The sequence below is a fragment of the Sciurus carolinensis genome, chromosome 6 (genome assembly GCF_902686445.1).
Source record: "Sciurus carolinensis chromosome 6, mSciCar1.2, whole genome shotgun sequence".
Lineage (NCBI taxonomy): Eukaryota > Metazoa > Chordata > Mammalia > Rodentia > Sciuridae > Sciurus > Sciurus carolinensis.
The window spans coordinates 130,363,556-130,389,449 of record NC_062218.1 but is presented as its reverse complement, the minus strand read 5'-3'; the positions used below and the strand labels follow the sequence as shown (position 1 = coordinate 130,389,449).

General features: G+C 53.4%; 1 protein-coding gene and 1 non-coding gene across 3 annotated transcripts in view; one reads left to right on the top strand and one right to left on the bottom strand.

Annotated features, from left to right (window-relative positions):
• Positions 1–25,894, top strand: part of Unc5a (unc-5 netrin receptor A) — a 61,849-nt gene that overhangs the window by 421 nt on the left and 35,534 nt on the right. The window lies entirely within an intron of this gene.
• LOC124987767 (small nucleolar RNA U13) lies at positions 15,488–15,591 on the bottom strand. The gene has a single exon (XR_007109276.1). It is a non-coding gene; the product is annotated as a small nucleolar RNA U13 (small nucleolar RNA).

The following is a 25,894-nucleotide window of genomic DNA, read 5'->3' as shown; positions in this document are numbered from 1 at the left end:
GCCCCCGGAGGCCAAACTTTGCGAGGCGGGACGCGGGGGCAGCCTCTTGCTGCTGCGTAGCTTAGCCGCGCGCTCTCCCGGAAGCCTGGGTTCTGCCAAGTCTAAGAGCAGCTGGCAGCGCACGGGGCTGGCGAGTGTAGACGCCCCACGCCTCCGGGTGGGGGAAGTTTGCTGGTTGCTCGGCCCCAGAGCAGGATCAGGGGCTTGAATCAACCCCGGGGAGTCTGACTTTGAAGGTGCAAAGATTAGAGGGTTTTGACCACATGCCAGTGCCCAGATAATAGGGCGCAGGGTGCGGGGAGGTGGTTAAGATACCTCTTCCCGGTAGCATCTGCCCCAAACAGCCACTCACAATTTCCCAGCTTGGCACCTGGCCTCCCTGCCCACGTCCAGAACACAGTGTCCTCCTCTGTCCCCGCCATACACGCTTGCACACGCACACGCTCAGGCGTGGAGGCGCATATAACAGCCCACAGCTCTTGCAGCCTGTGCATTCAAAGAGCCCAGGCCCCTGTGGTGGGGCTGTGGCTCCGGGCCTCCCTGATCCGAAGACCAGAGTTGTATGAGATTGGTCGACGGGTTTCCCCTTCGCCCTGAAACTCCAGAGCCTTTTCTTCTCCCTGCACGTCCTGTTGGACCCCTTAACATGTTCAGTAACTCAACCCTTAGCCCACCTCCTTTCCCTTGGGTGAGGGGTCTTGTGGGGAGGAAGTTCCCCTGACATCCTTTGTCTGGTCTCTGGGAGCCTCCACCTAGGCTGAGCTGTGGGGGCCTCCTGATCTCTGCCCGCCCCTGCCCCCCCCCATGCATTTAGTAGAACTGAGGTTATGGGGGGGATCATTTGTGTAATCAGGGGACTTGGGAATTGCCTGGTAATTCCAGATGCTCGATTCTCCCCAGAACATGGGGGTGTGTCCCCCAATTTACCCAGGCCACAGTTAATCACATGAGTGTTAAAAGGTAACTGTAGGGTTCCTGAACTGCCAACCCAGATTGATCGGAGATCAATGAGTAAGAGCTCAGGGACCAGCCTGATGATTGAGGCTGATGGTTGTTCCTTAAAGGGTTTCTATGTGCAGCCATCCTACACTCACCACTGCTTGACCACCCTCCCACCCTGCCCCCTAAATCCTCCCTCAAACCCATCCCTCTGACTGTATTCCCTTCCCCCTCACCCACTCCCCGTTCTCACTTTAACAAACCCTTCTTCTCCACACCCCCCCTTGCTAATCCTGACTGGGCTAGTAGGCTGTGCTGCTGCCGGCGAGTGTTCATGTTGCACACGTGTGTGTTAGGGGTATGTGCAGCTCCCAGATGAACCCTCGGGGGTGTGGGTTGCACTGTTGACTGGGGTGAGCTGATGGTGTTAACACTTCCACACCCAGGGGAGGTGTTGCCAGACATGGGGCAGGTGCCCAGGAAATGTTTACTGAGTTGGATGTGTGTGAGAGAGCTGTGTGGTCATAGCTGCATGTCACCACGTGAGCGCATGTGAAGGCTGTGGGTTGACATGCATGCCGGGTGACAAGGGGGGTTGGTGTGGCGTGTGTGGCCAGATGAGTGTATGTGGTGGCTGGTATGAGCACAAGTGCAACGGCTGTTACACAGGTGAGTACAGACATGGGTGACAGGTGCTGATGAGTCAGGACACTGAAACCAGGAATGGGGCATTGGATTCTTCAGGAGGCCATGGAGGTAGAGGACCTGCATCCCTGGATGGTGGAGCACCTGTTGGGGCCCTGTCTGAGGTTACCCAAGGCTGGCAGGTGGGCATGGATGCCACCAGGCTGCCCAGGAGCACAGCCTGCCTCCGGCATCAATTCTCAGACCTATGAGAGAAGCTGCTGAAGGGAAGCTGTACAAGGGTAGGGGCAGGCCCTAGTTCTCATTTGAGGCCCTTTCCCTGCTGTCCCCCATAGGCTCTGGGCACATGTCGACGCCCAGGCAGGCTGGCCCTTGGGTGACCCCAGCTCTTCCCGTTCCGCCCATCAGCTCCTCAGCAACAGCAGCCAGTGAAAACTGTCTGTGACTGGCTGAGGGAGGGATGGCCAGCCGGGCAGGCAGCAGGGGGCGCCGGGGGGCCAGCACTACGGAATCACCGCAGCCTCCTGCTTGCTCTCCAAGCCAGGAGCCCACCCTCTGTCACCCAACATCACACACCACTACCTCACACACAAGCCTGTCCCTTCAGCTAAAAGCACCTGGGCAGGGCCCTGTCTGTGCCTGTGCATACAGGTACCCACCTGTCTCACCAGATTGTCCCTTTTCTACCTTGCCAGTCACACAGCTGGCACACATGCCTCTCCCCAGTGCTGGAGTCCTCTCCCAGATACCCCTACACTCCTGGGGAGGAGGGGCATGGAGAGCTGGCTCTCCTAGAAGGTGGGGGGAGGAGGACGGAGCTCTGGCATTGCCATCCTGACCCCAAGAATCTGCCTTTGTTCGCCTTCCTCCAGCCCCTGTCCCCATCCTCGGGGCTGGCTTGGACCCCTCTGTGCACCCTCCACTCGCAAGCTGTGTAGGAAATCAGAATTCTCAGAGGGTGAGAGATGCCCTGTTCTTGCTCACCTTACCTTGCACATGGGGTAGGCTGGATTTGGGGTCCCTAGTTGCCCTCCGGAGAAGGCTGGACCTCCGACCTGCCTGCCTGCTCCCCAGCTGCCCATGTTGGAAAGGGCTTTGAGCCAGAAACCAAATCCCCAACCAAAACGCCTTGCTCCTAGGAGTGGCCCCCTTTGGATTCCACCAGGATCCAGGGGCCCCTCATGCCTCATATCCCTCCTTCCTGCCAGGTGCTGCTCTGAGCCCCAGATCTGTAGGTTTAAGCCATATGATTGAGCCTGCCCTGATTTGGGATAGGAGACCACTTCTTTAGGTAAAGATCCCAGCACTGGACTTCACTGCCACCTGGAAACACATGTCCATGAACACACAGGCCTAGCCTACTCACTCTGAGTCAACCCTCTCCTGCTCCCCTCCTTCCCAGGGCCCCTGCCATCCCCCTCCCTCGGTCCCCCAGCCTGGGGCTGGAAACCTTAGCGTCTCCCTTGGCTCTCCCTTCTCCTTCACGCTTCACATCTAATTTGTCACCAAGTCCTCCAGCTCAGTCCTGCTTGTGACATTGCTCTGTGTCCCTGGCTAACTTTGCCTCCTGCCGCCTCCCCACCATCCTTTCACTTGGACCACTGTGGTGGCCACCCCTGCTCATCCCCTTGCTTTACCTCCTCTCAGACTAAGCCCCCTGGCATTGGGCTGGAAACCTCTAGAAAGCTTTCTGTGGTTCCCCAGTGCCTGCAGGTGAAGTCTAGACCTGAGCGCAGTGGACCCTCAGGGAGAGCCCTGCTCCCTTGCCTCAATCACTGGCTGCTTTATGCAGAGGTTGTGTAGTCCTGAGCTTTGACCATTTCTGGTTTTCAGAGTGTAGCTCTTTTGCCTGCGGAACCTGGTGTCACCTCACCCTGCCAGCATGCTCCCCACTGGATACCCAACCTCCTGGGCTCTGTCCAGACCTAGGCTAGGCTCCCTTGCTGTTGCCAGTTCCCACATCCTTCTCCTTTCTTGGCCTTTCACCCCCTGCTGCAGCCCAGCCTGTCCCCAGCTCCTCTCCTCCTCAGGGTCCCTAGCACACTGAAGTGCTACTTCCTCAGCCCTGCAGCAGCTGCCAAAAGCCTCTGACCTGAGCTACCTCCTCCTCCAGTGCTTCTCCACAAGTATGGCCACCCTTTGTGGCACTGTGACCCTGCTCTCTGCCCCAGCATGCCCTGAAACATGACCAACCAAGTGCTTAATGTTTTTTCGTTCCTTTGGTTGAGGTTTGGATCCCCTGGCTGAGCAGGGGGATGCTACGGCAAGGGCTGAGGGGTTCACTCTGCCCCCTTTGGCAGCAGTTCCCATCCTTGGTCCTGAACACAGATTGCCCTGCTCCAAGGAGGTTGGAAGTGACCTCCTATCCAGGGTGGGGATTGGTAAAGCCAGGCCCATCACGGGAAGGGCACTTGTACACTGGCACCACACTTGTGGATGAAACACCAGCTCTCACTAGGGTTTGTGTGAGTGACCCCCACAAACAGCATGCCTGAAACTGTCGAGTAGGAACCTCCCTGCCCACTCCTATCCCCACCCTAGCATAGATTTTTTTCCAAAAAAAGTGTTTTCTTGTACAAATAGTGCCATTCATAGAGTTGACACCAAGATTTGGGCTGCTGTGCATCACCCGTATGGGGCCCCAACCTTGCAGCTTCCTGTGATCAGCTCCTTCATCCCTCTCGCCAGCTTCCACTGCCCGGTCCTGCCTTCTAGGGAAAACCTTGACCTCCTCTTCCTCCTGGGGGTGGGGGAATGGAAAGGGAGGGACTTTGGAGACAGACAGGACTGGCTTCCAAGCCAAGTCAAGCATCCTTGCTTGTTTCCCCATCTATAGAAGGGGGTCATGTCTGGGGTATAGTGGCAAACTGATGGACAACATGGACAGAGCACCCAGAGTGGACAGAGCCCAACATCCAGCAAGGGCTCCTAGCTTGCCTCCTTCCTCCATTGTCATTTGAGGAGCATGAGTTGGGACAGAGCTGGGTACTTAGCTGCATCAGGACCAGACCCCAGAGATAGGAGACAAAAGGGTGAGCTGCATCACTGCTCCCTACTCCCTGCTCCAGCCCCAGGAAGGAGCCACAGGTAGGGTGATGACAAACATCTCTCCGTGGAGGGACTTGGGCCAGTACTTCAGGTGTCCAAAGGGCAGTTGTTTGGGGTTCTGAAGATTACGATTTGGCTTCAGCCTGTCCTGGAACTATGTACTGATGACCAGTTCTGACACACAGCAGAGGGAACACGGGACCTGGGTGGAAATAAATCCGAGTCTTGGCTCTACTGTTTGCTGTGTGGTCTTATACCAATTACTTGATATCTCTGAGCCATTTACCTTTTTGTATACTAAAGGATTAGACTTAATGACTGTATTAGGGAGAAGCTGCTATTCAGAAATGGTACCTTGGGAACCTCGGGTAGACTCAGCACTCAGTAGCAGGTTCCCCCAGGAACTGCTCACACCTGCCCAGCACCTGCCAAAGGCACCAACAGCCCTGGCAGTGGCTGCCTGCATTGCTTGGGAGCCAGGTGGCTGCTGGGGCACAGCCAAAGGGGACTGAGAGGCTGAACTGGGAATTGTGAGTCCCAGCCCCCAAGCCAGGAAGCCCAGTCCTGCTGCAGCTGATGAACACCCCCAGTGAACTTCTTGGGGGACCCCAAAATGTCCAGGTGCCAGTGCCCAAGGCCCACCCTCTTCCCAGGCACTGATGCCAGGGGCTACAGGCAGCTTTTGGCCCCCAGGGCAGATGGAGATAGTGGAATGAATGAGTTGGCAAGCCCTGGGGTCTGGGTTTGGACCAGGACTAGGGCTAGGGTGAGGTAAGGGGGGTGCATAGGGTGTTAATTTACACCATGCATGTGCAGGGCCAGCCTCCAAGAGTGGCACCTCCTACCCTTCCCAGTTCTGGCCCTGGTTCCAGCTCCTCCCTGCACTTCTTCAGTTTCCTTGTCTGTAAAATGAACTCACAAAACAACCAACCTCATAGGGTCCGCGTGTGGGTTAGGTGAACTGATACACATCCATCCTAGCACATAGTAGGCACCCAAATGTTAGCAATTGAAGATGGTGGATATGGCAGGGGGCGCTCTTCCATCCTGTCCTGGCAGGGGCAAAGGGAATCTGGATATCTTTGTGGTAGAGAGTGCAGCTGGGGATCAAGTAGAAGAGAGCTAAGGTGAGGCTCCCATTTTGCGATGGGGGACAGGCATGGCTTCTTTTTCTCTGTCCCTTTTCATGCCCAGAGCAGGGCACAGAATTCCCCTCCCTTTCTTCTGGCGCGGTTGTGGACTGATCCACCCCAGACCTGTTCAAGGCTGGGGACTGGGAAAGACTCACACAGTTCTGGGTAGGTAGCTCCTCCCCACAGGAGACCCCAAAGGGGGAAGTTTTAGGGCCCATTTAGGTAGGGTAGGAACTCTGAAAGTCCCTGCCTCTGAGTTGGGCCATGGTGGTAGCACCAGGGGTCAGCCATCACCCTGACGGGTGGGTCCTCCATAGCAGGGCCCCTCCCCATGCCTCGTGTCACTGCTGTGTCCGTCTGGAAGACTCAGGGTCACCTTGAGCTCCAGGCAAACATGTGGCTGGCATTTGGGGAGGGGATGAGGGGAGAAGGAGTCCTTCTCGATCGACAGACCTGAGGGACAGACGCAGGGGCCTTGGGGAGGGAAATTATGATCCCGTATCCCACTTTTCCCAGTCGAAGCGGCAGGTGGAACTCCCCGTGCCCCACCCCTGCAAGTCTGGCCAGGATCCTGCAGGGGGTCCAACCCGAACTAGACTCCACCTCCTCCTAATTGGGGCGGGGACCCAATGGAGCCGGGGGGCTGCAGGTTTTTCTCAAGTCCGCATTTCTTTCCCAACCACGCACAATACCAATTGTGCCAGACACGGGCGAATAGAGTGCCTCCTTATCGCCCCCTGCATGACCCGATCCGCAGCCTCCGGGCCCCCTCCTCGTTCTCAAGGTAGCTTGGCGGGCGGGGTCCCCTGGGCCTGCCGAGCTGCGAGGCGCGTGAGCGGCCGTGGGGCGGCAGGTGCCTGAGCCAATGGGAGCCCAAGCCGAGGGGATTCGCAATTAGCCACTGCGCCCGCCGGCCGGGGCTCGGAGAGGGGCGTCGGGGCTCGGAGGTAGGCGCTGCGCGGCCGCCGGATCGGAGGGGTCCCCGCCCCGGCGCAGGGTAATCAATGCACGGTAAACTCGGGCGGCGGAGCCCAGGAAGGGGCGGGATCCCTCCGCCCGCCAGCCCGCCCGCGGCCGCCCGCCGGATTATCGGCTCTTTGTTCGGGGCCTGTTAACAAGTTCCTGGCTGAGCGCTTGGCTGCCGCCCGGGGAGCCGGCATCCAGCCTCCGAGCACCGCTGCTCGGCGGCCTCCGCCCCTCTTCAGTCCTCGCGCCCAACTGCAGCACCCAACTACCTGCCCTTCCCCGACCACCCGCGATGCGTGTGAACAGTGCAGTCTTGTGCGCGGGACTTCCAAGACCCTGGACTGATCTTGCCATAGAAGCCTAGGGTATGCCTCATTGCGTGAGCACCTCCTGTAGGACAGGGGTTTCAAATGCACCGGTGTCCTCATTCCCGTTCTACAGATGAGGTAGGGCACCCTACTTGTCCCAGGGCCCGGCCATCTTAGGCATGTAGGGGTTCCAGTCTAGATCTTAGATACCCTACGCGTTCTGCTAAGTGGAAAGGACCCTGGAGTGGGAAGAGGAGGAGCTCTGAGTGACTGTAAACTGTATGTGGTTTTTTCTTTATTAACTTGGTGATAGTAGTACTCGTAATCGTTGCCAGTGCTGGCCTCTGCCTACATCATCTCATTTCAGGAGAACCCACGAGGTAGGTGAGGTTAGTCCGGTTAATTAGATGAGGACACTGAGGTATCAGAGGTCACACTGTAGGAAGTGGCAGAGCTGGGACGTCATTACTGCTCTGCGGGGTCCCCCACCCCTACCCTGTGGGAGGCAAAACCCTGCCCCATGTGCCTGTTTACGGCCAGGGCTTTGTCTGATGCCCCATGGACTTTATGGAAGAAAACCAGGAGACCTTGAGTCTTTGTGTGGTCTTGGGCTAAATCCCTCACTTCCCCAGCCCTCTCCCCATCTACAGCCTGCCTGCAGACCCCACCTGTTGTGTGGTGAACTTGCTTCCTAAACCTAGGAAAGGATGTCTAGGCCACAGAGCTGTGATTGTAAACACTCCCCACCCTGTGAGTTGGTTTTCCTCGCCTGTAACCTTGAATTTGAAAAGCAAAGGTAATTGTTCAAAACCACTTTCTTACAACAAGGTTGAATCTTTTCCAGTTAGCTCGCCCAGGTAGTTGCTGGCTCTTCCTTCTGGGGCCACAAGGAATGGCTTCCCCCTTTCAGTTATTTAAGACAAGACTCCTGCCTGGCCTTACCTGCCCCTCTCCAGACCAGTCACTCCAGTCCTCTCTACTGTTCCTCAGTTCCAAACTCCCTTCCAGTCCCCTCTGTCCTTACCTTTTCCTCTGGATGTCAGCACAATAATTGCACCCTCTTTAGTCCCAGGAGCTTGTCCCACTGACACAATGCCCCAACCCAGTGTAGCATAGGATATTAAGTATATCTGTTGCAAATATTGGAAAACCCAACCCTCATTGACTTAAGGGGAAAAAAAAAAGAATTTAATGGTTTGTGTAACTGAAAAATCAGGGGTAGCTCTGGTTTCAAACATGGTTGAATTCAGAGAAGAGTACTCATGTGTTGGCATCACTCTCCAACAAAATCTCTCCTAATAGTCCCAAAGTGGCTGCCAGGAGCTCCCAGGGCTACTACATCCTCATAGGCCCAGGTCAGGAGGAAAGAGAGCATCTCTTTCCTCAGACATCTAACAGATGCCCCAGTCTTCCCTCATTGGTCCAACTGGTTGGACCAGTTGTGCTCTGTGCACAGTTGTGCACCTCAGCTAGGGGTTATGGTTATGCAGCTGGCTTGCCATTTCTTGAAGCTTCTTATCCTCTAGGAAGGGATGGGCATAACCATCCTCCAGTTTAACCAGTAAGTCATTAATACATTTTGTCCAATAGTTTTATAACCCAGCTCACTAACACCAAGGATACAGCCTGCTCAAAGATAAAGCTGGAGTCTAGATCAACATTAACTACTTAATCAGCAGTGTTAGAAAACAATGCTGGCCATTCAACAGGTTTTCCATTCCTGTAACTATGCTGTCATCTGGTTCATATATCTCCATTTGCTGATCCTAAGATACTTTATCAGTGCCTGGCTGAAATCCAGATGTGCTTGGTTTCCAGTCTGGCCTTAATCTACCAGGACAGTAACCCTATAATAAAGAGAAACTGTTCTGGTGTGTGTGGTCTGTGGGGATCCCCAGCATGTCTTTCAGTGTCTTTCCTTCCTTTGGTCACCAGCACCTGATTGAGAGGCTATACTGGGGCTGTGCCTGGAGTTTGCCTCAGGGTCACTGGCTACTCCAGTGATATTTGCTGTGTTGTACATGCTAGGCAAGGACTATACCACTGAGCCACATTGCCAGCCCTTTTTATTTTTTATTTTGAGATAGGGCCTCACTAAGTTGCCCAGGCTGGCCTCAAACTTGCAATCTTCTTGCCTCAGCCTCCTGAGTAGCTGGGTTTATAGGTGTGCACCACCATGGCAGTGTGAAGCCAGTTTTGTGATCCTCTTGTTCCTTCTCTCAATACCCCAATCTCTTATTAACATCCCCTTTCTTCCCCCCTTTTTTTGGATTAAATTTATGAGAATTACTTTCTGGTTCTTGGCCTCAAAGAACCCTAAGTGACACATTGACTGAACCAAATGCTCTTCCTTTATTGACACCTAGACCAAGACTTACACATCTACTGCACCACTCCCACTTTCTCAGAGGTCAGCAGGATTTGTCACTACCAGGAGCCTTAAAGTCATTCACAACGTTCAGCTTCTCCGATCTCTCCTTGGTCTTCCATGCTTTGTGATTAGCTTTGATCTTGACTCCCTGGTTCAGGATCCTCAGGCAGAAAATGGCAGGATAGGGAGTTGGGCTTCTCTGTGTCCCCCAGTCAGCAGGCCTGTCTTTCCTGGTCCTGCTCAGAGCACCCCTCCCACCACGAGCTGCATCTGGGCCTGTATGCAGCCATCCCTTCTCCTGTCCCTTTGTGGCCCTCACTGTGGCCTTGTCCTTGGTTTTCAGCCATCTTCCCATGCTGGGCATGTCTGGTCAGACTCAGGGCCTCCCTGAAAGACTCGCCGTTGGCCTTGCACTTTCCTGGAGATATGCTTCCTCCTGATCTTTTGGGATCCCATAGCCAGAAGTCCATTTTTTACCCCAGCCAGGTCTTCTCAAAATCCCTTCCCTTTCAGAATCCTGGCTCCACTGCAGGAAGGGACTGTCTATGGTTGAATTCTCTGAAGCTCACCACCAAAGGCCAGGCTACCCTTCTGATTGTGGTCAGCCTTCCATCCCCAGCTGTGGTGTCTTGGTCAGGTGCTTAACAGCTGGCTCTCGGGGAGGGCTGGGGGAATGATTGCCCATTTTCATGGTGTCAATACTTCCACTGTAGCCTGTTTCAAGCTAGCGATGCAGTGTAAACTGGCTAGCAGAAGTCTAGAAATTTTAACAATTGGCTGTCCTGAGCCTGGATGAACTGGCTTAGGTATGGCCATGTATTTGACCAAGGTCACCCCCAGCCCTTTGAACTGACCACAGGCTGGAAGAGACTATCCCTGTAGGGGCCCACTGACTCCCCAGACTTGAAGGGCAGCCTCCCTTCTAGCACAGGGTCACTGGTGGGCTGTAGGTTGGGAAGTCAGATATGCACTGAGAGCTGTGCTTGAGAGCCAGCACTCTGGAGCTGATGGTGTGGTTTGGAACCCTCACCTGTCTGTGGTGACCTTAAGTAGATTATTGAAGCCCTCTCTACCTCAGTTTCCTCACCTGGAAAATGTAGATAATGAAAAAGTCCCTGCCTCCCAGGGTTTTGAGGATTAAATGAGTCATTCTGTGTGGAAGGTGTAGCCCACACTGGCCACTGTGAGCTCACTGTGTGATCTCCACAGATGTGAGCTGCCTGTGCTGTGCAGACAGTGGTGGGCACACTTGCTTTTGGCTTCTCTGTCCAGGACCCATTCCCATATTATGTGGGCAGGGAACAGGATCCTAGGTTGACAAAACCAGCAGAGCATCTGAGGGCACCCTGCAGGCCTAGTGTCAGAATGAGCACCTTCATTCTGGAATAAGCATTTGTGAGGGGACTTGAGAAGAAAGCATGACATGGTGAAGGACAAATTGCCCAAGCAACTTGGCCAGGTATGACTCCTGGTATGACAGTCTGGAATTCAGAGTGGGCCCCAGGACCTGCAGATCAGAGGTGGCAGGGCCAGACAAGTTCAAGCCTGTGGCTTCAGGGCTGGTCCCTGGCCACCCCTTTCCTCTACCCACAGAGTAGGACTCAGGCTGGGACCTTGACTTGTAGCAGGATCTGGCCAGATACAGTAGGAGGAGGCAGAGAGGATGGGCAATCCCTGGTGACAGCATGTGTATAGGGAGGCCTGCTGGAGCAGACGGTGCCTGTGGGGGGCCAGCAAGCGACAGGGCTGGCTACATCTTTGAACTGGGGAGTGACAGGCAGTGAGTGGTGTTTAAGGAAGATTAATCTGGCAGCACATGGAGGATGGATGGGAGCAGGGAGAGGCTGGAGGCAAGGAGACCAGCCGGGAGGCTGCTGCGGTCATCCAGGCAAGAAATGATGAGGCCTCCCTTCCCAGCAAGCAGGCAGCAGGGATGGAGTAAGAGAGATGGATGTGGGAGACATTGCCAGAGAGGATGCTGCATCTGGATGGTGCATGTGGGGGGCGAGGGAGGGGGAGGAGGCAAACATGATTCAGAGCTCTGAGCCTGGGGAAGTGATGTCAGAAACAGAAAATAGATGGGAACCGGGTTGGGGGAGAAACCAACAGAGCAAAGGGGCTCTATCCTGGGAAATCCACCCCACCCGACTATGTCTAGCAGGTGGACAGGGCACTTGGGTGGTAAGCAACAGAAATGTGGTCTGGCCAAGCTAAGCAAAGGGTGTGGAATAGAGGGTTGTTGGGGCTGACATTATAGTGGCAGCAAAATCCAGACTTAAAGCCATATCCTAGGAAAGAAGTCCTTAAAGGGTCCAGGGGAACGGGAGCTAGCTGTTTAATTTAGAACATTGAAAGCAGTCCAGGGGGAGTTTGCTGTTCTGTGCAGCCCTTGAGCCTAGGCTCAGGACTAGCTGGGAAATGACAGGACTGAGAAAGACCTTCCTAACAATCAGTGTCATGGGTGGTCTTGGCAGTTCCATTTGTCAGGACCTGATGGGTGGCAGGCTGCCTCAGTAAGACCCCACAGTAAGAGGGAAAGGAGGGGGCTTTGAATGGTCTTGGACTTCACTCCTAGCCCCTCTCTTCTTGCTGCCTTGAGAAGTTTCTTACTCTTTGAGAATTGGTCTTTCTGGAGGGATGGCCCCCATCTGCTGGGGTTTGCTCCCCATTGTTTGACTACTTAACATACTTTCCCAGGGCATAGCACCTCCACTCTTTGGTGACTTCCCACTGTGATGTGGGACTGTAAGTTAGGGGAACCCACTTAACCCTGGGTGGGTAAGGCTGAGCAAGATCCTGGACCCAGCAACTGGTCTTGCATGGCCACAAATGAGCCAATTAGGATCCATCCTCTGGCTTTTCCTGCCTGGAGGTGGAGGAATTGTTCTCTGTGCCTCTCGGGTTCACAGGATAAAGATGCAGAGTGGGATCATGGGCCAAGACTGGTTCTTCCTTATGTGGAAGAATCTAACTGAGAAGGTGAGTGAGGCCAATTCATAGGGAGATCAGGGACAAGGAGGAGGAGACGGTTCTGATGTCCCAGAGTTCCCAGAGACTGGGCTTTGCAGCTTTCCTTAGTCCCGTGAGCTGCCCATCATCTAAGAACGTCCTGTAAGCTTACACCTGGTAGAGGTAAGTTTTCAATGCCCTGCACCTGTGGGAGAGCTGGGCTGGCATCTCAGGAGGAAGATATGATGATGTGGGCAAAGTGTCCACCCAGAGGTGGTGAGCACCACCCCATTCCCAGCAGAGATTTCTTAAAAATAGAGAATTCACATAAAAATCCAGATTTCAGACTTCTCTTGAAACATCCAAAGATCTGGCCTGGGCCCCATGAGCCAGGACTGGGTGGGCTGGAACCTGGCCACCACCTTGGCCGGCAAGCACCCCTACCACTCTGCACCTGGTCACCCTTGCAGCCCTCTGTTCCATGGACCTTCACTCTGCCATGCACCCCAGCCCTGTGCACCCCTCCCATTCACACATACCTATGGGCCGTGCATCCCCGCCCCCTGTGCCCCTCTGTTCTGCGCATCCCCACTGCCCGTGCAGCCCTGTCCTGTGCACCCTCACTACCCCATGTCCTTGCAGCCCCTGGTCCCATGTTCTACCTCCCACACACCCCCTCCTGCCCTGCGCAGCGCTCTGCTCACCCCACCCCATGCCACACACGCGGTGTGAGCATCCTGGACCCTGTGTGCAGGGCTGGGAGAGTGTCAGGCAGGAGGCCACACACAGCTACCTTCTCCCACCTGCCTTCCTGCTCAGTTCTGAGAGCCAGTGTTGGGGCCTTAGATTTCTCCTGTTCGGTTAGAGACACTGGGAGATAGTCAGGTGGAAATAGCTAAAAGATCATTAGAAACCCAAGACTGGGACCCATCGCTAGGAGCAGGTGATGGACATCTTGAGCTCCAATTCCATAACGGGGACATTGGGAATGGCTGCTGCAGAGGTGGAAGAAGAGGATTCCAGGGACCATTCTGAGGAAGCCAGAAGGAGGCCAAGGAGCAAGCAGGGGAAGCTAGGGAACAATATAAAGTTTGGAGGAGGAGGGAGAGGCAGCCACAAGGAGGGTTGCAGAGAAGGGCCCTGTGACTGAGGCCTGAATGCCACATTGGGGGAGGCGAGAGGGAGCCTCTGGGGAGCCTGTGCTCAGAAGTAAACCAGGGTGAGAAGCCAACAGTAGTGAGCTAGGAGAGATGCACATGGACACCAAGGCCATTTGGAATTTGGAGAGAATGAGGAGTATTAGAGCCAGAAAGGAATGAGATCCATTGAAGGCTTCAGGGGAGAAACTTGAGAAAAGGGAGCGAGGGAAGGAATCGTAATTGCTGAGAGTTTACAAAGTGCTTGCACACAAGCTCTCTGTAGGTAGACTCAGAGAAGTGACTACCTGATGTCACATGGCTGGCTGCCGCTGCAGAGCCAGGTCATAGCCCCAACTCTGTGGAAGGCAAAATGGGCAAGAGGCCCAGGACCCAGTGAGCTTTTGAGTGATGCAGAGAGGACAGACTGGAGGCCAAGGCTAGGTAAGGACCATCAAGCACTTAGTGAGCACCTACTGTGTGCCAGGCACCACATTAAGCACTGTAGTAGCTCACTGAGCAAGTTGGACACTGTCCCCTCCCTAGCAGAACCCAAGTTCTGGTGGGAAGAGATGACCTTAAACAAGCAGATAATTTAAGATATGAGGGATGCTGCTCAGTAGTCAGAAGGCAGGCAGACAGGGCTGTGTGAGCACTGGTCTGATGCGTGTGAGGACGTGGGTAGCAAATGAGACAGGATGGTCAGGGAAGGCCTCTCTGAGGAGGTGACATTTACTCTGAGACCAGAATGACAAGAAGGAGCCAGCTGTGGGTGAAGCAAAGGGTCCATTCTGGTCTCAGCACAGGGAACTGTGGAGTCAGATGAAGAGAAAACCTAATGACTCGCATCTGTCGGTATTCAGTGATTCTTCTAGAAAGGCATAGTGGAGGGGCAGAGCAACTGAAAATTCCTGGGAGGGCACATCTGATCCACCTAACTGGCTGGAGAATGTCAGGAGGCCTGATACTGGGCCTGCTCTGTGTCCACAGCATGAGCCCAGGGCCAGGCACACTCGACCAGGCCTGGGAGGTCCTGGAGCTGATCCTGAGGCCCCAGGCAGGCATATGGTGGAGGATGGGGAGGCCACTTCAGCTCCTGGAGGCCTGAGCACTACCCAGTAAGGTCTGGTGCCTACTGGCTCCCACTGGCTCCAGTGTCAGATTTTAACTTGTAAGATGACCCTCAGGAGACGGAATGAAACTGGACTTTGATACACATTCATTTTATATATATATTTTTTAATTGAGGTAATATCCATACAACATTGTAAAATGCACAATAGGTGGCATTTAGCATCTCCACAGGGTGCAGCCATCACCCCTCCCTAGTTCCAAAACGATTTCATCGGCCCCAGAGGAGACCCTCATTAGGCAGTCATTTCCCATTCCTCCCTCTTCTCAGCCTCTGGCAAACACTGCCCTGCTTTCCATTCTCTACACACTTGCTTGTTATGGATATTCCATGTAAATGGAATCATATCATTTGTGGCCCTCTATGTCTGACTTCTTTAACTAAACATAATGTGTTGAAGGTTCGTCCAGGTTGCAGAATGAATCAACACTTGATTGTTTTTCATGACCAAATAATATTCCACTGTATGGATGTACCACAATTGTTTACCCATTTATCCACTCATGGACATTTGAGTTGTTTCCATTTTTTGGCTATTGTGAATAATGTGACTTTCAATATTTGCATACAAGTATTTGTTTAAATTCCTGTTTTCATTCTCTTGGGCATAAACCTAGAGTGGAATTGCTGGGTCATGTGGTAATTCTACATCGAACATGTTGAGGAACTGCCAACCTGTTGTCCTTAGCAACTGCATCATTTTCTATCCCCACCAGCCATGCATGAGGGTTCTCCACAGCCTGATGCTTAGTTTTTTCCTTTTTGATATTGGAGATTGAACCCAGGGCTTCATACATTCTAGGCAAGCACTCTACCACTGAGCTACATCCCCAGCTTTTTACTTTTTTAACTTTTTTTCATGTCAGATGGGTAACGTGCCAAGATGGTAACAAGGTTTAGAGGGAGGCAGATCTCATATAACAACGAGAGCACTCAGTCATCACACTAATGAACCAGAAAGGCTCCCCCCAGCCCTCTTCTATTTTTTATTTTGTGACAGGGTCTTGCTAAGTTGCCCAGGCTGACCTGGAACTGTGATCCTCCTGCCTCAGCCTCTTGAGGGGCTGGGATTACAGATGTGCACCACCACACCTGGCCTGGTGCTTATTTTTGAAATATTACATTCTTATAGAAATTGTTCTTTTCATCTCTTGGTGCCTGTCCTTTGCTGGTACCTGGGTCTGTGTGGGTGGTGCCTGTCCTTTGCTGGTACCTGGGTCTGTGGGTGGCTGTCTGTGAGGCCACACAGCCCTAGGTCTCATGGTCTAGGTGGGTATCAAAGGGCAGGTCAAGGCATCTGGGACCACGTGGCCCTGCAGCCAGCAGTGGGGTCAGGCATGACTGTCAGGGAAGGTCTGGGCCTCTCTCCACACTCTCAGACCCCTGCTTCCCTCTGAGCCTCTCACTCCCTCCTCCTCCACCCTCCTCCACACACACCCCCAGCCAGGAGCTGCCCTCTCCGCCCCTCTGCTCCGTTTTGTGTGTGTGTCTCGTCACCAGGATAAATGTAGCTACAAACAATGCGGCCGACTGGGTGCTAATTTGTCAGACGCAGTGCGCGGCTGTGATTCCGAATACATTAACATTTTCACATGAAATCATTTCAATTTTTAGTGATTAAGAAGTATTTGTTTTAAAGCATCAGGGTGATTTGCTGCAGTCCTGGGGGGCAGAGGGAGCAGGGGCAAGGGAGCCCCCAGGTATGATGTCATTTGTGGGCACCACAGTACAAGCAGTCACTGCTCCACGCCCACCCGTGCCCACCCTGAGCTTCCCTAGGCCTTGGGCTGGAGATGGCAAAAAGCAGGGCAAGGGGGCAGACACTGCGGAGCCTGGGGTCCCTTAAGACACGGGGCCCCCCTTTTCCCTGGCTTCTCCCTGTCATTCAGGCCTCACTTAAATTTCACCTCTCTAAGAGGTCTCCCTGGACCCCCAGCCTCAGTTAGGGACCCATCACTCTCTGCTTTAGCTCCTTCGTGCTTGGAGTTGACTTTCTCCGTAGACTTATTTTCTGCCACCTTCTGTTAGCACAGAAGTTTCTTGAGGGCAGGGACCGTGGCCTGCTCATGCTCCCTGCTCATGCATGAGCGGATGGATGGATAGATGGCCATTTATTAATCGATCAGTGGATCAACTGATAAGAGGGAGGGCGGATAATTGCTTAGTGGACTCAGAAGAGCCCTTGCCATCCTGGGCATCCTGTCCTTGAGTCAAGCTCCCTGTGGGACTTGAGGGACCCCAGCTCTTCCCAGGCAAACAACTTCTGGTTTGCTGGGCTCCCAGCACCTGGGAGGTGTAAATTCATTACCATTGGGGCACTCAGGAGCCTCCAGTCCCCTTCCCTTCTCCACCAGCCTCTCGGTCACCTTCTCTGGACACCATGAGAGCCACCATGCAGGGTTCCCTAGGGCTTTGGACAGGCTGGCTCCTCTGGGTCCCAGTTCCTGCCATGCCTCTCCCTTCTGGGGATGCTCTCAAGTCACATGGCCCCTTCCAGAACAGTTCGTGGAGCAGCTAAAGGCTGAACATTCTGGACAAGCCTTCAGGGCCATGTGTGTGGCGCACACCTGCTTGCGTTCTGGCCAGCGAATGCATGTACCAGAATGTGATCAGACCTTTGCCAAGGGAGAATCAGTTCCTTCCTGCAGACCTCTCTGCCGGCCCCATAGAAGGCCCTTCCCCATCCTTCAGCCCCTCCAAAGTCCTGTGGCCCAATCCCCACCTCTCCCCGCCCCCAGACCAGAGCCCTCCCCCACCTACCCCAGTGAAAGGAAAATAACTGGAAGCTTTTATCGTTCAGCAGAAGCAACATCAGAAAACAATTATTGTTTTAATTACCTGCTGTCGCCGTACAAGACAGGGAGGTTGTAAAGTGTGATAAAATCTTTCATGTTAATGGACTGCCAGCCTGGGCCAGGCGCGATTTATGGGACTGCAGCTGGCAACTACAGTCAGCTGGTACGGAGCCCCAGGGGCCTCCCCTTTCTGTCCCTGGGGCCAGGTCTCCAATGCCGGAGGCCTGGACACCCTTTCTGTCTATCACACTGGTATCTGAGACAGCAAGGACACTGCCTTCTCCTCTCAGGAATGCTTAGGAGTGATCTGCAGGCACCATTCCTTTGAGGGGTGAACCTTGGATCTGCCCCTTTTTGCGCTCCATAGAAGAGGTGCTGGTGTTGGCCTGGAGCTGGTTGTCCCTACACAGGCCCATGCACCACTCTCTTGCCCTATTGTGACACCCCCACCATCCAGCCACACCTGGCTGGTGCCTGGGTACCATCTTGGACTCCTGCTTTGCCCAGAGATGGCCTCCCCATGCCTATCTCCTCCTCCCTGCCCACTTCCACCTCCCAGAGCCTGACTGCTGACCACTGCTTCCTGGCTGAGGTCCTCCTCAGCCCTGCCCTCAACCAACACAGTCCCATGACTGAACCTGCCACCGTCCCAAAGCCCACTGTGGCACCAGCCCTGCTCAGGAACTGGCTGTTTTCTCCTGAACACTTTCCTACATTTTCTCATTGAAACCTCACAATGGCTTTGAGGAGGTGCCATGATTATGTGCCCCATCTTCTTATAGAAATGGTAACCAAGGCACAGAGGAGTCAGTGTTTGGCAGTCTGACTTGGTTTTTGATACCAGGAATTGAATCCAGGGGCATTTAATCACAGAGCCAAATTCCAGCCCTTTTTCTTTTTATTTTGTTATCTTGAGACAAGGGCTCATATAAGTTGCTTAAGGGTCTCACCTGGTTGCAAAGACTAGCCTTCAACTTGCAGTCCTCCTGCCTTCAGCCTCCAGAGTTGCTGGGATTAGAGGTGTGCTGAGATTATGCCATGCTGGGCTATGGGCAGTCTGATTTCTAAAGTCCCCATTGTGAGGACTAAATTGCGTGACCATTGTGAAGTGCCAGGAAGATTATTCACACCCAGTCCATTTGTTTGTTTGTTTGTTTTTTGTTCATGTTTGTTGATTTTTGTTTTGAGATGGGACCTCACTAAGTTGCCCAGGCTGACCTTGAACTGGCAATCCTCCTGCCTCAACCTCCCATGTGGCTGGGGCTACAGACTCCGTTTTGGCTCTAATCGTAATTTTTATTATTGCCATTTAACCTGGAGTAATCACTTAACTACTTGATTACATCTTTCTTTTTCCATCTGTAAAGTGAGCACAGTGATCATGCCTTGTCACTACTATACAGTGGTAATAGTGATGGAACCTCAAGCCGTGAGAAGAAGTAGGGTCCACGTTATACAAGTCCCTTCCTGCTTCACGGAGACTTCATTCCTGCCAGAGAGGGTGGGGTGCTGCTGAAGTTGACTCTAAACCTGGAATGCAATGTGACCAGATCTGAGCTGGATAGTGTGGTACCAGAGGGATCCCAATAAGAACTGATGATGAGACTGTGGAAAGGGAGAGGTGGAGGCAGGAACAGAATCCAGAGCCATGGAAAAGGTGGAAGCAGCCCTCAGTCACTCCTTGGGCAGAGAACTCAAGGGTCAGGGTCAGACTCACCTCCCTTTCCTACCATGTGCCCAGCACAGGCCTGGCACACACAATAGCCAGTCTCTCATCTGGGACACAGGTAATGACCAAGGCCCTGGGAATAGCAGGAAGCTCTGGAATGAGGCTAAGCTGGAGTGGAGAAGCCCCAATCAAGGGAATGTGTGGGCTGTTGCCTGGGACTAGGTGAGACTTCAAGAATCTTCAGGTACCAGGTTTTCTCTCCCAGACAGATGATGCAACTTGGCTGCAGCCTGTGGGTTTGCCCTGGATGGCTTCTCTCATTAATTCCTTCACTCACACACTCATTCTTTGATGCATCAACTCATATCTGCAGCAAATGTTTGTGTCGAGCACTACGTCTGTGCCGGGCTCCGCGCCGGACGCAGGGGCTGCTGGGAAGCCCAGTGGAGCTGCAAGCGTGCCCTCATGGAGCTGATATTCAAGTGCAAGGGACAGGCAGCATGCCAACGAACGAATGAAGAAATGAAATAATTACATGCTATTGGGTGTGCAGGGGAGAACAAAGGGGTGCTGAGACCATGCCCCCTCCTCTCTCCTCCTCTCTGTCCCTGTCCTGTCTGCATGTGAGAAGTGACTCGTGGCTCCCCAGCCCTGCTGAGATGCATGGTTGGCATTAGAAGCCCAGCCTGCCCGATATATCCCCCTGCCTTCCCTGGATTACTTGTCCCATTATGGCCACCTCTTGAGAACTCTAACACCTTCCCCAGGGCCTGGGAGGGGCCGCTCATTTAAATATCTTTCTATGGAGTCTCTTCTGAGGACCCTGAGAGGAGAAAAATGCCAGGACAGGAAGAAAAAGAAGGCACGAGAGATTCAATTTCAGAACTCCCGAGGACAGATGTGGAGGGAGCAGGGTCCCATTTGCCAGAGGACCTATTTGATCAGCAGTGTAAATACTCTCCCCTTTCCTCTTGCTCCCTAAAGGTGCCTGCTTCCCTCCTCCCCTTCCCTTCCCTCTCTCTTTTCTTGTGTTCCTGCAAGAGTGTGAGCCCACCCCACCCCCAGCCTCCCAGGGAGAAGCTGTCCCCAGGTGCTTAGAGATGACATCCCTGATTACAATTCAATCTGCTGACATTCCCTCCGCCATCCCTCCCCGTTCTCTGAGGAGCCCCATGTTCATCGCCAGGGCTTCTGCAGGGACCAACCTCGATGTGCTTGTACCCTGTGGGCCAGAGTGGCTGGCAGGCTGTGCCCACCCTGGGCCAGGTGGCAAGAGAAGACATGAGCCAGTGTGGCAACCACAAGACTGATCAAATGTGAGAAGTAGATGGAAGTACATGGACTCTAGTTGGTGCTTGTATAACTCTTGGGCTGGGTGTCACCCCCTCTTTGGGGTTTGGGGTCATAGCTGCTTTTCACAGAAGTACTTAGAGATTCCAGGCTCTGTGGGCACCTTCTGCATAGGCAGCCTGGCCCAGGAGAGAGGTGGTCTCTGTCTGACTTGTTGGATTGACAGGTGTTCTCACACAGTGTAGATGGGGAACAGGGCCTCTGGCCAGGGGCTGGCTTTCACACCTAGAGGTGGACACTGGCACTCATGTGATAGAGGAAACATGAGTCCATGGATGAAGGTGACCTTGTGTCATGCTCAAAAAGCAGGGATGCCTGCCCCTCGAAGCCAGCCCCTGAGGGCTCGGGGCCACCTGCCAGGCCTGTCTCCCTTCTAAGTCTGAACAGAGGTTGCCTGCCAGTGCTACGAGTCTCCCATGTATGCTTGGGGCAGGAGCACGAGGCAGCTAGCTGGGCCCCCTGCCCGTGGCTGAGAGAGGTCCCCATCCAGGCTTCTCTAGTCACTGCAGTCCAAATTTCAGGAGATTCCCTGATCCCTTCCCAATAGTTCCAGATGCTCCACAGCCTCTGATGCATTTCTCTCCTGTGCTGGCATTTCCCTGCCTGGCTCTGTCCCCTTCCCTCCTGTCAAACATATGAAGTCACTGGGCCATTCAAAGGACAGCTTCAAATCCCTCCCAACTTGCAGGTGTGTGACTGGGCATGGAGGGAGGGGTGGGCATGGTTGTAAATATTTGTGCACCTGAGCGTGGGTACAGAGGTGCCAGCCTGGGTATACATGGATGCCTTTGATGGAGCACATGTGCGTGTGTGTGCATCCTGCAACTGTGTGTGTATCCTGAGTGTTCTGGAGTGTGGTTCCCCCGTGTAAGTGTGCCTTGAAAATGAATTCATCTGGAATTTGAGGCAACTGTTTTCTCATCGATAAGGAGCTGACAAAGAAAAGAAACAAAAGGTGTGAATGACTAAACAGCCTTCTGGATAGAGAAGTGGAAGATGGGAGCTCGGGCGAGAATTGGAACTAATCCTTTTCCTTTTAACATTTGAATAGAAGATCTGGAAGAGGATGTGTACAGTGAAATCACGAAGTTTGCAGCTAAATCTAAACTCTCCTGGGCGGTAGTAAAATGCCAAGCTAGCGAGGGATAAGCTTTAGGGAGATCTTATCTTGAAAGGCAGTGGGCTGGGCGGAGAATGGCCAGCCGGTTCAAGTTTGGGGGAAATGATGTAGCAGATGTTGGGGGGGGGGTACCTGGAGCTTCTTCCCAAGGAAGCTGGGCAGGACTGGGAAGGGGACTTGAAAGATGTCGTGGATGTTCCCTTCGCCCACCACATGGCTGAAGGGTACCTGCCTCTGTCAGTCTGTCGTGTGTGTAGTCGTATCTTCTTAGGGGAGCACCAGCCCAAGTCTGGGGGAACCTGGGTTCCATCACAGGTCTGTCACGTGGGTAATTCGTCCCCCTCAGTTTGCACATCTGTGAAATGGTGGCAGTGATTCCTGGGGGATTTGCTTCACAGAGGTGTGAGAGCAACTGAGATCTCACAGAGATGACAATGTGTAGGTAACTGTAAAGTTCTGTATAACCGCGAATGGCTGTTGCTGTCATCAAGAGAGTCATGATGAAAGAGGAACTGTCACATAAAACCAACTAGCCCACCTGGGACAGTCTTCAACAGCAAGAGGCTGAAAGGGAGTACGGTAGAAATCTATAAAATCAGAAAGGGCACCGAGACAGGGCACTCAGGCTCCTTTGCTAAATCCCAGCCTGACAGAAGGAGCCTCGCCTCCCTATTCCGGGCCCCCAGCAAAGCTCAGGAGAGGTGAATTTAAAACCAATAACAGGAAATCCTGCTGCACTCAGCAGGGAATAAACTTTGAAAATCATTTCCCCTAGAGGTGATACAGTCTGGAAATATAAATTGCTTCCAGAAAGGTTTAGATAAGTTCATGGATGGCAGATCCAGAATGGTTCTTGAGCAAAATGAGAATGTGAGGAGGCCTCTGCCCTGCGGGGATGATGTCAGAGAGGAAGTCCCACCAGGGCCCAATGCCCGGGCCAGACGGAACACCCGACAACCCTGTCTCTGCATGCGTGGATCTATATTTAGGGGTATCACCCGTCTCCCCTCTCTGCAGCCCACCTCTGCTCTACGCCTCCTCAGCCCCTCGCCCGCACTGCTCCTTCCTTGGCCTCATTGAGCTCCATTCTTTGGAGTTTCCCCAGCCCACTCCCAGATCCCCTCGCTCACAGTGCCACCTCTGTCTCCAGCTTGCCCCTGCCCCCTCACCTGCCATCACATAGCAGCTGCCCCTCCCTCCGTGTGCTGTCTTCTAGCACAGGCACCTTGCCTGGCAGTGCCCATGAGCCAGCGAGGGCTGGAATCTCCTGCCAGGCCTCCAGTGAATGCCATTGGCATGCAGCCTGTCTCTCCGGCTGCCTGCCCAAAGTCTGTCTCTGCCTGGCTGCTTTTTCCTGGGTCTCCAGCAGAGGCTGGCTGAATTTGGGTTGACGTTCAAGGACCCACAACTCTGGAGAGCTTGGGTGCAAGGATGGACTGATATCCACCCTGGAGACTGGGTCACTATCAGGAAAGAGGCTTGCTTGAGTCCGTGCCAGGTTATCTATCTCATGCAGAATGTCTTGAGAGACTGGGATTAGCAGGAAGACAAGGTTATGTAGTGTGCTTCCTCACCGTGGTTCCCAAGATTCTTGGAGTCTTTTCCCAGTCATCACGGATGGTCTATGTAACTAGCTGTGAGAGGTCTTGTAGCACTGTGGACAGCGATCCTGGACCCGACTGCTTTCAGAACCATGGACAGCTCCAGGCAGCCTTGCAGCCAGTTGTTGGGGATGTGCCCCCCCTGACTCTGCGACCTACTTTTGTGTGCTCCCCTGTGGAGTTTCCCATTATCCCCTCCCCCGAGATTGCCTGAGAATTCATTTATTCATTTGCGAAGATTTGTTGAGTACCTACTGTATGCCAGACACTGTTTTGCAAGCAAGAGTATATTACTAAAGGAAACAAATATTTAGTCTATAGAGTTTTCGTTTTTTAAGGTGGGGACTCCTACCCCATAGACTTCCACTGAAATTCCTGGAGCTTGTTCCAGGCTGCTATATTCTGATTATGGTTTGAGTATGTCCCCAAGGGTTCATTATTGAGGGTTTGGTTCTCAGTGTGGCAACATAGGAGATGGTGGAACCTTTAAGAGGTAGGGTCTAGTGGGAGTTCCTTGTTTCACTGGGGACCCTACTCTTGGAAGGGATTAAGGTAGCTTTTATGGGATCTCTCATGAAAAGGTTGTTATAAAAAGATCAAGCCCAGCCCTTCTCAGCACCTGCTTCTCTGTCTGGTGATGTGATCTCTCCCTCCTCATGCACTTCTACCGTTGTAACACCCTGTGCCATGAGGTCCTTGTCAGAGGCTGTTTCAGTGTGGAGCTGCTGATATTGAACTTTAAGCTTTCAAAACTATGGCTAAATAAACCTATTTTCTTTATAAGATTAACCTACCTTGGGTATTTTGTTATAGTAACAAAAATGGAATAATACAATTGCCCAACAGATCCATGGAGTATGAACAGATTATGCTTTCTTACAAATCTGATTCTGCTGCTTAACTCTGGTGGGAGGAAGCTGGAGATGTGGGAAGTAGGGATTGGTGGGGCCCAATTCCAACAGTATTTTAGGATGCCAGAAGGCCACTCTCCTGCTAAAAAGCCCTCTTTGGTTCCCCAGTGCCTGTAGAAATAAGTAGCAGTTCCCTCATCTGTCATTTACATTCCTTTCTGATCTAGTTTGCCAGTCAGTCTTATCTTCTTACCTCTCTTCTCATGTTTCCTTTACTCCAGCCAAACCAGATTCTCAGTTAAGAATCTTTTGGTTGCAATATGACAGAAAACTCAACTCAAACAGACTTAAACAGGAAGTAGATGTTATTGACTCTTGTAACTGAAAAACCCAAAGGTATGGTTGACTTGGGGTGAGGCTGGATCCACTGGCTCAAACAGTCTTGCTCTAGGCCTGCTCTCCTCACTTTCTGCTCTGCCTTCTGTGGTACTGGCCACCCTCAGGGCAGCCCTGGATTCTCCAGACCCTGTCTGTCTTGTGCTAAGATGACAACATCCTACACTACACACTCTGGCCCCACCCCAGTCAGGGGAGAGAAGGCTTCTTTCAGAAAGCTCTGGTGGGACTTCATCACCTGACACACCCCTAACCCATCCCCAGACCCAGGGCAGGAGACACAGTGGGCTGAAGCCAATGAGGGTCCCTCCTTGGAATTGGCCAGGGTCATTTCCACTCAAACAAACCACATGGCTGATTATGTAAGCAGGGGGTCCCCCAAAGGAAATGGGGTGACTGTTTTTGGGAAAAGGGGAGAGAGGCTGAAGAGGCAGTCATGGGTGTCCAGTAATGGTCTCCTTTTCCACTTCCATAACTTTGTACCGGTGCTCTCTGCTGGACTTCCCATCTGTGGTCATCCCACCTACTGACACCCCATGCCACCTGCAAGGCCCCTGTCAAATGCTGCTACCTCCCAATACCACTGCAGTCACCCTCATCCCAGGGTCACATCGCTTCCTCTGATCCCTCATAGCACTTGGGTAATATGTCCCTTTTGTTCTTTTCCTGAGCCTTGAAGACCTGCTCCTCCAGAGCACTGGGCACAGACAGGATGAGCAGGGCGGGGTGGCCAGGTCACTCAGCCACTAGGGCACCAGAGGAAATGAACGGAAAGCCAGGAATCCCAGAGCTCTGGCAACAAGGTCCCTGATCCACAGGCAGCAAGGAGATGGGTCACGCATCCCAGGGCATGTGTGCTGGAACCCATGTGATGGATGGCCACTGTCACATTGACTCAGTGTGGTGAGATAACAGCATCACTGAGCCTCAGGAAGGCCAGTGGCCGGGCAGTCCCAGAGCTATCCCCAGTGCCCAGGTCACATGAGCTAAGCAGTCTCCTTCACCACCAGTGAAGGCTTGGATGCCCCATTCTGTGGGTAGAGTCCTTGCCTGGACCCCAACCTGGCCAGACTAAATGTGACAGCAAGGCAAATGTGCATGGAGGAAGTGACCTAGCCAGAGAGGGGAGGCCCTGGGAGGAGGCCCACTGGGGGGCCTGGAGAGAAGGACCAGGAGATAAGGTAGACCACAGGTGGCATCCTGGCTCCTTACCCCTGCAGCTTCACTGCTGCCTCCTCCCCCAGTGTTGGCCTGGGACGGAGGGACTTTCCAAGAACCTGCTGGGTCTGAGGAGAGGACACTGGAGCTGAGTGTTGGAGGGAGGAGGGCAGGAGCTCTGAGGTTGAGGGGAAGCTGTGGGGGGTGCAGGGATGGGGGCTGGGCCCAGAGAGTGAGGGAGGTGCCGGCAGGGTGCCAAAGTCATTATTCATTCCCACCAGCGAGTCTTACAGCTCCCCTGAATGAGCTCACACGACATCAGCACTT